Below are 18,145 nucleotides of genomic sequence, written 5' to 3' on the forward strand. Positions count from 1 at the left end.
GATAAATTTTTTTTTACCTATGATGCATTACGATTGTAAATGATGTAGTGTTTGGTCTATTTTCCTGCGTAGTTTACTTATACTGTAGATAGATATAGATTATATATATATATATATATATACATACAACACATACATACATACATACATACATACATACATACATACATACATATAGTTTCCCTAATCCTAATGGTGAGTGATGTAAACTACCCCTCATGTTATTTTATTGACTTTTAAATTCCACCCATGTGCTAGATTGCGGTATTAGTTACTGTCTGATACACTTTGGGGTTATATAGGAATGGTTATTGGTGGGTTAGCCAGGCATCAGTTTGTTACTATCAATGATAGCTATTCCTATGTTGATCGTACTAATGATGGTGCTATAAGATTTACATGCTTTGGGTGCTGAGGCTATTGATGGTTACCATTGATGGCAAAATGGTAAGTAACCATTGATGGCTACCAACTATTCCAAAACCGAAGGTCATCCCATTTTTTTCACTCACTGGTCGGTGGGCCAATCAGAACATGGGGTCAGGGCTTCATGAGTGTTAGGGGGCAGTGTTATGCTCAATGTCCCAGCATCGTTTTTTTAAAAAAAAGAACATTTGGTTATGCTATGCCATCTGGTTCTCCCACATCTATAGAAAAGTATTCTACATTGCTATAAACTATTGATGATTATGAATCATCAATGGTTGATTGCCATCCCTACTACACTGTAGCACTTGTAAAGAGACATACATGTTGGGGGGAGCAAATTTTATAGTTTGCAGTGGGACACCAAACACCACAGAACTGCCCCGTCATATTGAAAACAGCATGATCGCAGTGAATAAACTGTCAAAGCAATCCAGTGTTATGGAATTATGGTATGACTGCTGCATCATCACAATAAAATAAAGTTGTGAGTGCAAAGCAGGACCATTCTATGTATAAGATCTTTGCTCCTTCTCACTGAAAACACCGTTGGATTTTTCACAGCTTCATAGCTGAATTATTTTTGTTGAGAAAAGGAAAAAAAGAATCTTACATTTTTTCCCCATTTTAAGAAAGTAATTTCCTCATCTAATAACACATAATCAATTATCGAGAATTAGACACTGTAAATGGGGAGGGATCAGTGGGAGTAGGGGGCATGAACACTGGTCTCAAGGTGAATGCCTGAAAATGACATGTCACAGGTGGAAGCCATGAGGACTTAATGGGTAAAATTAATTACCACTAATAAGCACTAATGTATAATGACATGTGAGTGGGGCTAGAACTAGAGATGTGTGCAGACCCCCAGGTTATGGTTCTAAATCATCGTCATGTTTTGGATTTGATTTTGGAAAAACCACTCTCAAGTGTTTTGGTTTTGAATCTGGATTTCTTCAAAACTTGTTAAAACAGTTGAAATCATGTAATTAATCCTGTTTTTGTTCCTTCAGTATAAATAACATCAATAACATTAATTTCCAGTAATTTTCAATGTGAAATGGCAAGGGAGGGCCTAACATGCAATCCAAAACATGCAACATTCAGTTTTTAGATCTGAGATCTGAACTTGCGGGATGATCGGAGGCGGTATTCGGTTGGACTCAGAAACCTCCATCTAGAGTCCCCTCCCCTCCTGACCTCTCTAACATTGTCAACAACACGATTATCTCCTCTGTTCACCAACTCCACTGCCTGAGAGTCATTCTTGATTTTTCCCTATCCGTCTCCCTATCCTGTCAGTTCTAGCTCTGCAACATCATTCACATCAGACCCTTTCTCTCCCAGGATGCCACAAACACCATTCATTGATCATCTCTCACCTTGAAAACTGCATTATTCTCCTCACCAGACTCCCCTACTATCTTCTTGCCCCTCTCCAATCTGTATTCAGTGCTGCAGATAGACTTACAGTATTTTCCTCTCCACCTTTTCCACATCTACCCGCCTTCTCTGTCAAGTCCTTCACTGGCTCCCCCTTCACCTACAGAATCCCCTTCAAAATCCTCAACACCACGTACAAAGCCCTATTCTACTTCATTGCATCCTAAATCTCCATCCTCAACTTCATACACACTCACTCCCGCCCTCTTTGGTTGGCAAATGACCACCACCTCTCCTCTCTACTGGTTACCACATCTGACTCCATAATCTAGCATTTCTCCTGTGTTGCCCACAAACATTGGAACAATCTCCCTTGTTCCATCAGACTATGCCCCAGCTTGCAGCGCTTCAAGTGGGTGCTGAAAATCCACCTGATTATTAAAGCTTATTCATCCACCACTTCAACAATGTCAACACATACAGATGTAGCCATGCTCATTGCACCAGTGGCATGGCTGCATTGGTACACATGGCATGCCGTGCCATGGGTGTGACTTTAAATGCCAAGTTGCAACTAGCTGCAGCACAGTGTATATCCTATGGCAGTACATGCATTTTCACGGATGTGTCATAGTACACAGGCACACTAGCCGCGCCAGCTTTGCCACAACTAGGATGCTCGGCAACAACATCCATGGTCTACCTCTCCTTCTTGCACCCTCCAATGCTCCCACTCCTACTTTCTGACCTTAGAGCCACCCTAACACAGAATCATTGCTTATATCTTGTGTTAGTCTCCCCGCATCCTTTGAGAAGCGTACTCCTCCTCCTGTTCTCATTACCTACTTCTCTTACATAAAAGCTGCACTCTACACCTCTTTTTTAGGTTCTCTGCACCCATAGTCCATTTATTTGTTTTATTGGTTTACTTCAGATGACCTAGATTCGTTATCAGCACCCACACTAATAAATACAGGCTTCACCTTAAGCTGAATCTTTACATTATACCCCTTGTGTCAATGGCTGTATTGAGAGTTGTAGTGCTACTGTATTTATTACTTGTATAGTGTATTGTAAAATTCTCTGTACTGTACTGTTTTACTCTGTACTGTTTTTTTGTGTTGCCCTCTGGATGACACTGCAAGCCACTTGTGGCACCCTATAAATAAAGTTTAATAATAATAAATAATCCCTAAGTGACCCGAGCTGGGACTCAGGTCGACTCAGTACTCCGCAGTGACCAGTCAATTGGCATTGGGTTACAATGCCTTGTTACTTGGTAGGGGAGCTACAATGACACTGAGTCCTGATGACACATACAGTAAGCCAGCTGCAGACACCAGATCAGTGAGCATGGATGCCTCATCTTGTCATGCTGGGACTGATGTGTAATAATAATCTACTGTATCAATGTCACTGTGCAGTGCCCTTATGAACAGACATGTATACCATATATTACATTTTATGTTCAGAAAAAAAGATACATTATACTTATCTGGACCTCCATATGCTACAGCAACATTTAAGTGAGGTAATCTGATCGTAATGTTTGAGAAGTATGCAGCTGACTGGACACCTCCTGGAGTTGGAGCATGTGCAACAGTGGTCAGTGCAATTCGGGACCCAGGGCACATTACCCCTTGTACTGGGTGCCCCAGGCTGGACAATGCCTGTCTCAGTGTCTGTGGAGGTGTTTGGGGAATGGGTGTGCTCCCTGTGGTTAGGGCGGTTCCGGTATGAATGGTCGACCATGTTATGGTCAACAGTCATTAGGTCGACCACTATTGGTCGACATTGACATGGTGGACATGGACACATGGTCGACACATGAAAATGGTTGACACATGAAAGGTCGACACATGAAAAGGTCGACATGAGTTTTTTAACTTTTTTGGTGTCGTTTTTTGCGTAAAGTGACTGGAAACCCCAATTAGTGCACCGCGTCCCCTCGCATGCTCGCATGGTGCCTTCGCTTCGCTCAGCACAGATTACCGTTCCAATCGTAGTCCACGTGGATCGTAAAGTATGGAAAAGTTCCCCAAAAGAAAAAAAAGTTAAAAAACTAATGTCGACCTTTTCATGTGTCGACCATTTTCATGTGTCGACCATGTGTCCATGTCGACCATGTCAATGTCGACCAATAGTGGTCGACCTAATGACTGTCGACCATAACATGGTCGACCATGTGAACGGATACCGGTTAGGGCAATGGTCCTTGGTGTTCATGTTGTAGGAGTATGTGTAACTTTGTGCATTCGTTTTATGCTGGATATCAGAGTGGACTGCACTTTTCTGATGCTTTTTTGCTACACTTCCAGTTTGAGATACTGTTACCAAAGAAGTTTCACTTGAAAAGGAGACCCACTATCGCAGAGGGAAAAATCAGTGATTCATTATAACAGCTGAAGTGCTTAAAAAAAAAAAAAGAGTAAACACTGCCAAATAGAAGAAAGGTCCAGCTGCATCCATAAGCAGCACTAATATCTAGGAACCCTGACCCTAAGGAAGTCAGTTAACAAACAGCTCACTAATTGTTCCAAGATTAATCCTAATCATTTCAATCCAGTGATGAGATGCACTAACTGCTTAAAAAACAGATAAATAGCATATAGACCAATCCATATTCCTGAATGATAAGTCAACATATGTACTTAATAATCTAACAGGAGACAGCAGCAGGGGTATTGATAAATTATCTCTGTGAATTATCTCTGTGAATGGAATGCATTCAAAATAGTCAATATCTTAAGCAGACTGTGGACATAAATCTAAGATATAAGGAAGAGGTGACCTTACACTCACAGGTGATATGGATGCAGATTGGACTGGTGGTTCCAGTTATTGTAAATTACTAAGCGGACACGTATTCAAACTAGAGGATTGCAAATAGCCAATTTCCTCATCCTGGATAAAGTGTCACTTGCCTTATATTCTACAGGGGTAGAATAAGCTGTTGCAGGCTATATTGACCGAGAAATTATTACATATAGCCAACTGTTAGAGTATCTCCAAGAAAAAATGGTTCTACCAATAGTTATATAGGGAAACAGCCAGGGGTGTACAAAGCTCACAAATAGTGAGAGAATCAATGTCAGAACAAAGCATATTGATGTCACATAACCCCATCTATGTGATCTAATGGAACCTGATGGGATTCTCTCTGTATACTGTGAGGCTGACAAAATGACAGCTGGTGTTTTGACAAGGCCACTACAAAGACCTCAGCTGAAGATATATAGGACTCTGTGATGACTAGTCATCAAATGGTGTTGTCATAATAATGTATGTATTTATGCTTACTGCAACAGCTACTGTACTGTATGTATATTCTAGTTTCCTTTAACACACTTTCTTTAAAAGATATTTTTAAATAGTCAATAACAAGTTAAAAAAAGACAGAAGACAGAAAACCAGATACCGACAGTTAATTATGATCTGTGTTGCTGCAATGAAAGAAACAGATTATGAACATTTAATGAACCATTATCTTTAACTGTAACATGACTGGACAAGGGTTTGAATTATGTGTAGTAAACAGAATAATTTACATAAAGCTGTAGAATTATTAAAATGCATCAAGTATTCAAATGCAATCATACACATAATCCATGACTCTTGTTCTGTTATATGTAGCTATGCTAGGGATGGACATCAAATTTTGATGGTTTAACACCATCAATGTTGTTCTTGTCATGATACTGTACCATTCGATGGCGTTTTTCTTATGGCAGCCGCCATCGAATGTTCTGAAAGCAATGGCCATTCAATGTTAAATACGCTAAAATTAGCTGTTCAGTATCAAGTACAGTATGACCGTGGGTCACTATTGCACATGTGCTAACATCACTGTATACTTACCTTCTGTGAAACGTTTGTCTGCCTTTGAAATTTAAAAAAAAGGAATCTGTTTTGTTGTCATATAGTATACATGTTTGTCTACATGCTGTAAGCGTTCATAAGCATTACAAAAGCAATATTTAGAAAATGTATATGGTTAATTGTAGAGAAAGTTCACAAATTGTTATACTGTCAGGTTGGTTACATTGTGCTGCATAATTTACAAAATTATGTCATATGGAGATAGTTTCTTAATTAGAAGCAAAGCTTACATAGAATATGATATATTTTGTCAACAATGACTTTTTTTGTTGTTAATTCTCCTAGTATAGTCAACCGTGTTCTGCCATTGCTTATAAACTACTGGGGATTTTTTTTTTTTACAAAGGTATGTGTCTCACTGCTGGAGGGACATGCAGCTCCACAGAGCTCAACTGCTGAAATAAGACAAAATAGCTTCTGACAATGCCCCCATAATGCTATCCCTCTGTGGTCATTGGCTCTAGGCAACATTATTTTCTTTTAACATAGATTATGATTCTGTAAGATTGTTGTGAAACTTTGAGGGCATGGATCAAAAATAAAGCACATACATGAATTAAATTAAATTGAAATGTGTAGTGCATTGGTATTTCATTGGCAGACAAAGTATATGTAATTATGACATAGCAGAAGAAGCATGGAAAAAGGTAAGGAGAGCTATAAGACTACTTCTGATTTTATATATATATATATATATATATATATATATATATATATAAAATGAAATATATATATATATATGTATAATTTTATATTTATATATATATACATATATATATATATATATATATATATATATATATATAAATAAAGAAAACTGAGGCACTCCGAATGATGAAAAAATGTTTTAAATCATAATAAACAACGTGACAGCATGTGGTGGGCTGACGTTTCAGTACTCGCAGGTACCTTTTTCAAAGCCCCGTGCTGAAAGACAAAAAAAAAACAGTACCTGCGAGTACCGAAACGTCAGCCCACCACATGCTGTCATGTTGTTTATTATGATTTAAAACTTTTTTCATTCGGAGTGCCGCAGTTTTCTTTAATTCTGCATAACATCTGTACTGAAGGCACCCTCCAACAACTGATTTACAGCACCGAGTGTGGGTTCACCCACAAGCAACATATATATATATATATATATATATATAGAGAGAGAGAGAGAGAGAGAGAGAGAGAGAGAGTGTAACAAGTGACCTTCCACCAGACAAGATGCTGACACAGTTGTATGAATGAAATGCAGACCGTTTACTTCAACAGCATAGTAAACAGACTTTTCACAGCAAGTTTCAATGGGTACCTTAATTAGGCACCAGTTCACAAACAGCATGTACACAATCTCAGACTCCTTGTCTCTAACCCACTGGCACTGACAGAGGGTAGACAGTTGTGTACAGTGAATAGAAAGCAGGAGGCAAAAGATGGGGTTAAGTTAAAGGGGACAAGCAAGAGGGAGTGATAAAATAGATGGTTAAGGTGAAAGGAATGGGGTAGGGGTGAAGGGAATGGGGGAAGCTAAAACTACTGAGACTGTTAAAGAGGGAAGAGTAAATAGAATTTGTAGACAGGTGAAGGGAATGAGCGAGTTAAAGAAGAGACATGAGATTAATGAGGTGAGTAGTAAAGAAAAACAGAAATTGGACAGGGATTGTTTTAAGTAAAAAGGGAGTAGGTAAAAATAAAGGCTGATGTAGAGGAAGAAGAAAGCAATATAGACAGATAATGGTGAAAAAAATAAGATGGTTACAGAGGGAGTAGTGAAGGAATGAGATGGGTAAAAAGTATGAGTTATGGGGATGGGGAGTTAAAATGATTGAAGCTAGTGATGAGGGGGGAATAAAGAAAATCAGGCAGGTAGAGAAAACAAACAAACAAACAAAGAGGTCCCCCACAAAAGCGCTCTGTACTGCTGATTGAGATGGGACAGTCATCCAACATGAGAGGTGTTCTGGTTAGAATAGTGAGGGGGGGCAAGAAGGAACAGGTTAAAGTGACAGGACATACGGTATGCCAGGATTGTTTTACTAATATATACAGTATATATATATATATATATATATATATTTATTTATTTATTTATTTATTTATTTTAAAAGGGTCAGGGGACTAGGAAGCATCACCTGGGGTAGATGGCAGTGTTCGGTCCAATGATCAGGCTGACAGCCTATTTAACAAGCTCATATAGCTGAAAGCCCTAATTAGCCTCCTGTGAGGCTAAAAGCCCAAAGACCTTAACTGGGCCTAAATGGATGAAGAATGCACCCGTTCTTATTATATCCAACCCTAGGACCCTTATCCGCTTCTTACCAACATAATATTCCTGAGGGTTTCAAACACATAGGTTAGAAACCTGGGGCAAATATACCTGCCTTCCACCACTATTCCAGTGATCTTGTCCTATATGCATAAACTGTATCAATCTATCTATATATATATAGTATATATTGTGGTAAGAGAGGTAGTCTCTCACCTGAATTACCCACATTCCTGTGGGATCAGCTCCCTCCAAGGGAGGATAAAGTAAAACATGTGCAGTCTGCACTGGAAGTGGAGGTTTAGAATTCTGGGTTTTCCAAACTGCACAGATCCAGCAAGAACTCAACACTGAGAGACAGGAAGGTTTAAAACTCTCATTCACCCAGTGTTCTCTGCACTGATGCTGAATAGCAGATGTTTAGTAGGCTGGAGTCTCTTTAGTTCTAGGGAATGATGATATTGGCTGTGCCAAAGGAGCACAGCAGATTGTAGCTGCAGGCCATTGCAACAGACTGATCAATAACCACTTTAGTGCTGGGACAATTTCCTTTCACCTGTTTGTTTGTTTAATGTGCCTTATATATATGTATAAGAGTATCAATTAAGCTTGGCACTCCCCGTATAGCACAAACAGTAGTTGCTGGGTGCCTTCCTGCAAATAAAGTATATAGATAAAAGTAATGGCAGCACTCTCAGACATCAAATGCAAGAAGTGATAGCTTCTACACTTTGGTTTTAATACAACCTAATTACGATAGATATATATATATATATATATATATATATATATATATATATATATATAGGCTGTTGTGGTCTGGCTAACTCAGTGAATGAACCATCTGCACTGGGTGCCTGCACAATGTAGTAGATACACAGCAAAATATGGTGCAGCACTCCTGGTGTCTGTAGTAAATACACTAAAGCAACATATCAGCGCTTGTTAATGTGGCACTGACAAAAGTGCGGCACTGAAACATTGCCTACATCATGCTGCTTTAGTGTATTTATAGTACTACAGACACCAGGAGTGCTGAACCATATTTTGCTGTGTGGTATATACACACAGGTATGTATATATGTATATATATATATATATATATTATGGGAGGCAGTCAATTTACCGGCTGTCAGGATGCTGATGCCGGAATCTCGACATCCGGTGAAATATTAGTGGTCGGAATCCTGACCTCCGGATGGAATCCCCACTTGGGTGCTGGTCCACGCCACCACCCGAGGGATAATAAAACCTTGTTTCACAACCGGGCCCGTAGCGTGACAAACGTGGGAGATCCGTGGCTGGCAGCGTCCAGCAGGTGAGCATGATCAGCATTGTCAAGGGGGGAGGTCTCAGGTACTTAATGTATCATGCACTGTGTATTCTTCCCTGACGATGAGCAGTTTCCCAAAACAATTGTTGGATGCATTAAAATTACATGGAATTGTGAAGTCTCCTGAGTGCCGCCTATTTTGCTTCATGATTAGTAGATGGTTGTGCTTTGCCATCGCAGTGGCGGTTTCCCTTTATATTGGATTTAAAGTTTTCAAAAGAAGACCTTTCATGTATTCTAAATTAAGAAGCATACTACAGAGAAGAAAGACAAGAATTTGAAGTGAGAGACACCATTAATGCATGGGGCTGAATGGGGAAATAGCATGCAAACAAAGTAGATAAGTAGAGAGGAGCAGTAATACGTTAGTGAGTAGACATACTTTGTAAGTCAACTTAAACTTTAAATAAAGGTCCAGCAGAGTGCTTGTAATAGAAAATGTTTTGGGAACAATCTGGGACAAGATGAAAATAAAGAAATGCCTGCTGCATAACACTGTATAGAATGCAGGGATTAATTCTGAGTTGATCGCAGCAGCAAGCTTGTTAGCAGTTGGGCAAAACCATGCGCACTGCAGGTGGGGCAGATGTAACACATGCAGAGAGAGTTAGATTTGGGTGGGTTATATTGTTTCTGTGCAGGGTAAATACTGGTTGCTTTATTTTTACACTGCAATTTAGATTTCAGTTTGAATACACCCCACCCAAATCTAACTCTCTCTGCACATGTTATATCTGTCCCCCCTGCAGTGCACATGGTTTTGCCCAACTGCTAACAAATTTGCTGCTGCGATCAACTCAGAAATAGGCCCGCAATACAGATAGCTGGGAAGAAACTGAGGCTTGTTAATATTAGGATACAGTACCTGGTGAGGAGGAGAGTGAGATTTGCACCAGAGGTGTACTCAGCAAAAGAGATGTACTGAGCAAAGGCTACATGTTTATGAATTTAAAGATGGTGTGAAGTTTTATGAGCATAGCTGCTTAAGGTATAAGCGGGCACATTGATCAAGCATAAAAGCCACAGCTCTGAGATTTTCACCTTCACCAACATGTCAGGTACACAAGTACTTGAAATATATCTTAGACACCCACTGTTCATTTTATTAGGACATATAGTTGCATTTAGAAAACGATTGCCTCATTACAAAATTGCCATCAAGCGTGCATCAAATTATTTTATGTACTTGAAATGAATATTAAAATGCCTCTTGTTTAAGGAAAGCTGCTAATTAAGTAATCTAATTAGTCAGAGATACTGTATATTAAATACTGCACAGCAAACAAAACCGTAGTGTTGTTGTTCCCTGGAGATCTGATTTCAGAAAAGGACACCACAGAAATGTATCCTTATGTCCTTGCAACTCATCAGGATTAAAGAGCCATTAAGTTTCACACATAAAACATGCTGCTTATATGGCATACATGCGTCCACGCTATAATATATCTGCAATTAGTAATCTGTCAGCAGCTTCAAGCAAAAATGGAACTAGCAGCTACTGTTAATGACAGCATTCTCTAGGAGTACTGTAATTCCTAATTAATAATGATATAAAAGGCCAGCCCAGATGCATTGTTTATTTGCATAAAAGGATATACAACATTAAAAGACTGCAGCTTAATTAGATACATGGAGCATCCAATTAGCCACAACATTTAAAGGGAGGTTACAAAGATCTTTTCTATTATAGATTATATGCATGTTGTTTGTCAGTTACTGAAACATCATACCTGTAGCATGTTATTAAAAACAGAATTTGAAAAATGTTCTTTTTCTTGTCTGATTTAATTTCATTTTATGTTTGAAAGATGATAAATATATGTTATCTTTATATATTAGAATAATGAGTTTATTTCTTCTTTTTCATTGTTGCATCCCCAGAGTTTTACTTATGAATGACTTCTTAAGTAAGTCTCTGAGGGCTTATTCAATGAATCAGCATAAAGGGGGTGGGATGAAAAAGGACAGAATAGCAGACAGAGGTACAGATGCTGATTGGTGTGTCTCTTTAAAACTCTGTTCTCCACTACTCACTAAAACAGCTTGCCTCAGAAGTGCAAATTCAACTTTTGTTATTTAAGAGACGGTTAAGTAAAATAGTGACTTCAATGGTCCTCTTCTTCCCTTACAGCAACTGATAGACAAACAGCAGAGGGATCCTAAGTGGACTAGAATTCCTGAAGAATTTTTGACAAAGGAGAAAAAAGGTATGACCCTGCTATAATTTAAATGTTTTTAGTCTGCATGGAACTAGAAAAAAAAATATAAAGGTTGGGGCTGAGAACTGTAAAGAATAAGAACTTGTACAGAAATGTGAAATGCATATCATCTTAAATATTAAATAATTAGCATAAGTAAACAATGTGTGAGGCTGATGTGTGTTTAAGTAGTTCATGTTTAATTCATTGCAAAATTGCAACCTACTATACAAGGTGTATGCACACTAGAGAAAATAAAATGTATCTCCAATGCTGCAACAAAAATGATATTACTGTATGTTATGTACTCAGTGATTGCAGAAAAACACAAACAGGTCCCTGTAGCATCTTATAATGTACACTATAGTATTCATAGCACTTGTTTTTACTTAGAAGTGGGATAGATGTACATATAAATACAGTAGCAGTAATGGGAATGCAAGGTGTCCATTAGTTGTGACTTACTTTTTTGGAAGAGCCTATGATATGTTTTAAGCCGTTATTTGTTTTCAAAATTAAAACTGCATCAGTGACTTAAATATGCAACTAAGTTGTGAAACTGGCTTTTCAGTTTTAAAAGTGAAGATAAACTGACTTTTAATATCTATATTACTATGCAGCCCTGCCTTATTTAATACAAAGTTTAACAGCTTTCGCAAGACATTTCTTTCCTGCCTTTAATTTCCTTCTCACCTTTTGTGACAGTATGATGGAAAAGGTTGATCCGGCTATCTTTACCGAGTCTGAATAATGAGGCTGGTTGTTTTCCATTCATGTACACATAATGTCGATTTACTTTCCTGGGAAGGGAGAAAACACTTCCCCTGAAATACTAATTGGGATTAAAAATGTTTCTTTGCTGGAGGGGACGTTACAGAGCAGACATCCCACTTACATTACATCCTATTACATCAGAGATTCAAATATTTCAAAACGGAATTACTCATTATGTGTGCACTGTACTTAAATCAAATAGGCACTTCATTACTTTCTTTTATGTATATATGTGCTTTTGACTATGAACCCAAGCTCCAAGGCAGAAATTAATGAGAAACCGTTCCTTCACTTCTGTGCTGAAATCCAGTTTATTAATTGGATTCATTTCAAATAGCTGCAGGGAAATTGCAATGAGTATCTGTTTTGTATTTTCCACACACCCTCTAACAAGGTATCAATGAGGTTGTCCCTTTTCATTTGCAAGGCAGAAGACCCCTCTGAATGCCTTACAAAGCAGCAAGGCTGTTAGTCGTGTGAATAGAGGAGAACTGGATGCTTACTCAGGGTGATCATGTCACAGCATCTCTTTGAAGCAGATTCACTGTTCCAAATGAGTCTCCTTGCATAGAGAGTGGAGCACATCACGCGCTCTGTGCTAAGTTCCCATTCACACACTGCTGCCTCTGCTGAGCTTTCACACACAACATAGAGTCATTTTTCCTTATACAACAAAGAATTAGAGAGACTGATGTTTTGAAAAAAGTAAAAGAGACTCTTCCTTGTGTTGCTGTATTAGAACAAAGAAACAGGTTTTCACTTTTGCTCTGAGTTTCAAATCAGGTAATGTAAAAATGCTAATGTGATAAACCTTTCATCTATTTTACATTTAATTTCTTCCTATACCACATTTCTTTTCAAGATTACATTAAACTTTCCTAACAGTAATTACACATAGAAGTCAATGCTTCCTAATGCTACGTTTTGACATGTAGCACTGGCCGCCCTAGAGCCTAGTAGGTAGCTAAAACAGCAGCCATTGATTTACCTTGTCGATTTTGTAGACAGGATAATTTGGTAAACAGTGGTTCATTTCTATATTAAATTATGTTCATTGGTAAATGTAATAAAAGTAATGTGCAGTTTCATGCTGTGTGTGCACATGCGTATTCGATAATGTGTGTTTTTCTTAAGAGCAATATTTCCCCCTCTTGTCTTGGAAGGCAACATGTGGGCTGTAAAGATGCTGCTGAACTGACACTCCCAGCATGTCGTGCTCTGGCCTCCAAGCTTTTGTTAACTCTCAACAGAATACATATGATTTACTGGCAGATGGGATGCTGGCTGTCAGTATACCGACAGCGGAATCCCGTCTGACAGAATCCCGGCAGCGAGTCCCCTCTCAGCCACGCTTCGGGCCCCGTGGTTTGCTTTGCTCACCACAGGGTATATTCCCACTCGGTTGGTGGCGTGGACCCACCAACCTACTGGGAGTAACCTGTGGTGGTCGGGATTCCATCTGCTGGTATTTTACCATCTGTCAGGATTCCAGCAACAGCCTCCTGATCACCGGGATCTCGACAGACGGTATTTTAATTGCATCCCCAATCAACATATCCAGTTAGGTAGCAGTTTATTCCCAGATATTATTGAGCCTGAACTCCCAGCAAGCATAGAGGCTCATCATGGTTGTACGTCAATGTCTAGAGAGGTTATAGTTTACTAACCCTAGGTATAATGTGTATTTGTTCATCAGTAGTCAAATTAGATTAAGAAATGCAAAATCCAATGGCTAATTGGATGAAGAACTGAGAATGATTTATAAAACATGGAATTCTTACTTTTCAATGCAAAGCCTTCTGCATTCTCAATTCACAACATAGTCACCATCCTGACGGCAAACTCATAATCCCAATGCTGGTTATTCATCTCAGAAGCGATAAATCCCCTTAAACCACTTTATGCTCTTTTATTTGAGGATTAAGACTGTGTAGCTCTTATATTGGCATGGTTAAAACACTGTTAATTGTCACAGTTTAACACTTATCTAGGTTTTATTATCAGTAATCCTCTTATCAAAACACTTAAAAAACATAATATAATTCAAACACATCATGCGGACAATTTCTGTAAGTAAGTGTGGTATCTGTGAGAAAAAGGGCCCTTGCTTAATAAATACTGTACTGTGGATTGGTTACATAAACACACTACATTTGTAATAGTGATTTTGCTATTTTAAGCACAGGTGCTGAAAATGGATTATCTTATATTTTCCTTTATTTCAAAAGTATTACCATTTAAAAATATCCTTCTTGTTATATAATGTTATTGTATTGTCAGCATTACACAACTTCCATAGAATTTCAGTTGTCAGGAGGTGCTGATTAATGAGTGCCAGTGTGTGTGGTATGTAAATAGACATCACGTGCTTTCTGAGACCACCAACTTTATGGAGTTCAAAGGGGTCTTCACGCTACCTAAAGAGCCAAAAGCGGCATTTGTACTGTTGAAATGTTTTCATTCTCTTCTAAAGTTTGACCATGAGATGTGGAGTGTTTTCCAGCCAATCAATCCGAAAATATGTGTCACAAAACAAATGTTGCTGCAGTGCTTTTTGTTCATTATGGAAGAAACAGTCAGCGTGACTCATTATCAGCTTTCTTTACAGAACAAGCGGATAAAGCATATGATGCACATGTGACAGACATAGACATGTTGGGTGTTGATGCGTGTTTTTCGCAAAATGGGCATTAGTTCCAATTAAAAAATATAGCAAACCAAAACATTATTTGTGTACTTATACAGAGCCGTATGCATCCTGAGATGTGTTCCGCTTCGTATCAACATCATACACACTTGGTTTACATCAAATCACCCTCATAAACATTTATTTGCACCTACCTTACAGCATAATATACGACTCCTGCCAGGTGTGTGTATGTATGTTGCTGAAGGTTTGCTTAATCCACATTTGCGTGAACTGTACTCTGTCTACAGAGACCACCTTATCCCTCCCCTGTTCCATGTTTCCATTTGTAAAGAGTTGCAAGTGCATAAACAGGTCTGTAAACTAGTGATGTGCACCGGACATTTTTCGGGTTTTGTGTTTTGGTTTTGGATTCGGTTCCGCGGCCGTGTTTTGGATTCGGACGCGTTTTGGCAAAACCTCACTGAAAATGTTTTGTCGGATTCGGGTGTGTTTTGGATTCGGGTGTTTTTTTCAAAAAGCCCTAAAAAACAGCTTAAATCATAGAATTTGGGGGTCATTTTGATCCCATAGTATTATTAACCACAATAACCATAATTTCAACTAATTTCCAGTCTATTCTGAACACCTCACACCTCACAATATTATTTTTAGTCCTAAAATTTGCACCGAGGTCGCTGGATGGCTAAGCTAAGCGACACAAGTGGCCGACACAAACACCTGGCCCATCTAGGAGTGGCACTGCAGTGTCAGGCAGGATGGCACTTCAAAAAAATAGTCCCCAAACAGCACATGATGCAAAGAAAAAAATAGGCGCACCAAGGTCGCTGTGTGACTAAGATAAGCGACACAAGTGGCCGACACAAACACCTGGCCCATCTAGGAGTGGCACTGCAGTGTCAGACAGGATGGCACTTCAAAAAAATAGTCCCCAAACAGCACATGATGCAAAGAAAAAAAGAGACGCACCAAGGTCGCTGTGTGACTAAGCTAAGCGACACAAGTGGCCGACACAAACACCTGGCCCATCTAGGAGTGGCACTGCAGTGTCAGACAGGATGGCACTTCAAAAAAATAGTCCCCAAACAGCACATGATGCAAAGAAAAAAAGAGGCGCACCAAGGTCGCTGTGTGACTAAGCTAAGCGACACAAGTGGCCTGACACAAACACCTGGCCCATCTAGGAGTGGCACTGCAGTGTCAGACAGGATGGCACTTCAAAAAAATTGTCCCCAAACAGCACATGATGCAAAGAAAAAAAGAGGCGCACCAAGGTCGCTGTGTGACTAAGCTAGTATACTTGACGACACAGAGGTAGGTAGAGCAGTGGCCTACTGTACCGTAATGCTATATATTATATACTGGTGGTCAGCAAACTGTGCAAAACTGAAATGCACCACAGGTATGGATGGATAGTATACTTGACGACACAGAGGTAGGTACAGCAGTGGCCTTCCGTACCGTACTGCTATATATAGTATACTGGTGGTCACTGTGTCAGCAAACTGCAAAACTAAAATGCACCACAGGTATAGAATGTAGATGGATAGTATACTTAATGATGACACAGAGGTAGGTACAGCAGTGGCCTTCCGTACCGTACTGCTATATATAGTATACTGGTGGTCACTGTGTCAGCAAACTGCAAAACTAAAATGCACCACAGGTATAGAATGTAGATGGATAGTATACTTAATGACGACACAGAGGTAGGTACAGCAGTGGCCTTCCGTACCGTACTGCTATATATAGTATACTGGTGGTCACTGTGTCAGCAAACTGCAAAACTAAAATGCACCACAGGTATAGAATGTAGATGGATAGTATACTTAATGACGACACAGAGGTAGGTACAGCAGTGGCCTTCCGTACCGTACTGCTATATATAGTATACTGGTGGTCACTGTGTCAGCAAACTGCAAAACTAAAATGCACCACAGGTATAGAATGTAGATGGATAGTATACTTAATGACGACACAGAGGTAGGTACAGCAGTGGCCTTCCGTACCGTACTGCTATATATACTGGTGGTCACTGTGTCAGCAAACTGCACAACTGAAATGCACCACAGGTATAGAATCTAGATGGATAGTATACTTAATGACGACACAGAGGTAGGTACAGCAGTGGCCTACTGTACCGTAATGCTATATATTATATACTGGTGGTCACTGGTCAGCAAAACTCTGCACTGTACTCCTCCTATATAATATTATACTGGTGGTCCCCAGTCCCCACAAAAAAGCAGCACACTGAGCACAGATATGGAGTGTTTTTCAGGCAGACAATGTATACTGGTGGTCACTGTCAGCAAAACTCTGCACTGTACTCCTGCTATATAATACAGCTGCTCCCCAGTCCCCACAATTAAGCAGTGTGAGCACAGATATATGCAGCACACTGAGTACAGATATGGAGTGTTTTTCAGGCAGACAACGTATTACTGGTGGTCACTGTCAGCAAAACTCTGCACTGTACTCCTCCTATATACAGCTGCTCCCCAGTCCCCACAATTAAGTAATAAGCAAGCACAAAATATTTGCAATGCATCAACATAAACGGAGAGGATGCCAGCCATGTCCTCTCCCTAACATTTCCAATGCACGAGTGAAAATGGCGGCGACGCGCGGCTGCTTATATAGAATCCGAATCTCGTGAGAATCCGACAGCGGAATGATGACGTTCGGGCGCGCTCGGGTTACCCGAGCCATACGGGAGAATCCGAGTATGGCTCGGACCCGTGTAAAAAGGGTGAAGTTCGGGGGGGTTCGGTTTCCGAGAAACCGAACCCGCTCATCACTACTGTAAACACACATTTGCATGCATTCACTTTGTGAGCATATGCAGAAGGATTTTATGCAAGTTATGATATGCCAATTGGCAGGGGACAGTAATAATTATAAATTACACATGTATGAACAGAAGTATAATAGTAACATAATAATTAAAATTGAGTCCAGCAATAATTGTGTTATTCTCAAAGCATTTGTCCCTATCCCACGCACCACACAATGGGGCTGATTGGGGTGGATGCTATTCACAATTGGGTGGATGCTATTCACACAGCCACTAAATAGAAAGACATGTTATGTGCTAAATTATGCAAATGCTACAGGAGGTGTCTCATGTAAATGATAGACTCCTCCTGCCAGCTTCTCTGATCCTCTGCTGCATCTGAAGATGCAGCGTTGGATCATCTGTGTAAACATTGGACATCCTGTGTAATCCTCCACACCCCACATCCCCAATT

At 39.6% G+C, this 18,145-nt stretch overlaps 1 protein-coding gene across 1 annotated transcript in view; it reads left to right on the forward strand.

Moving 5' to 3' along the window:
• CDH20 (cadherin 20) overlaps positions 1-18,145 on the forward strand; it is a 770,622-nt gene that overhangs the window by 585,551 nt on the left and 166,926 nt on the right. Inside the window, exon 3 of the mRNA XM_063922978.1 lies at positions 11,407-11,482. The gene's annotated coding sequence lies outside the window, so the exon portion shown is untranslated. The remainder of the gene's footprint in view (positions 1-11,406; positions 11,483-18,145) is intronic.

This window comes from Pseudophryne corroboree, chromosome 5, assembly GCF_028390025.1.
Source record: "Pseudophryne corroboree isolate aPseCor3 chromosome 5, aPseCor3.hap2, whole genome shotgun sequence".
Lineage (NCBI taxonomy): Eukaryota > Metazoa > Chordata > Amphibia > Anura > Myobatrachidae > Pseudophryne > Pseudophryne corroboree.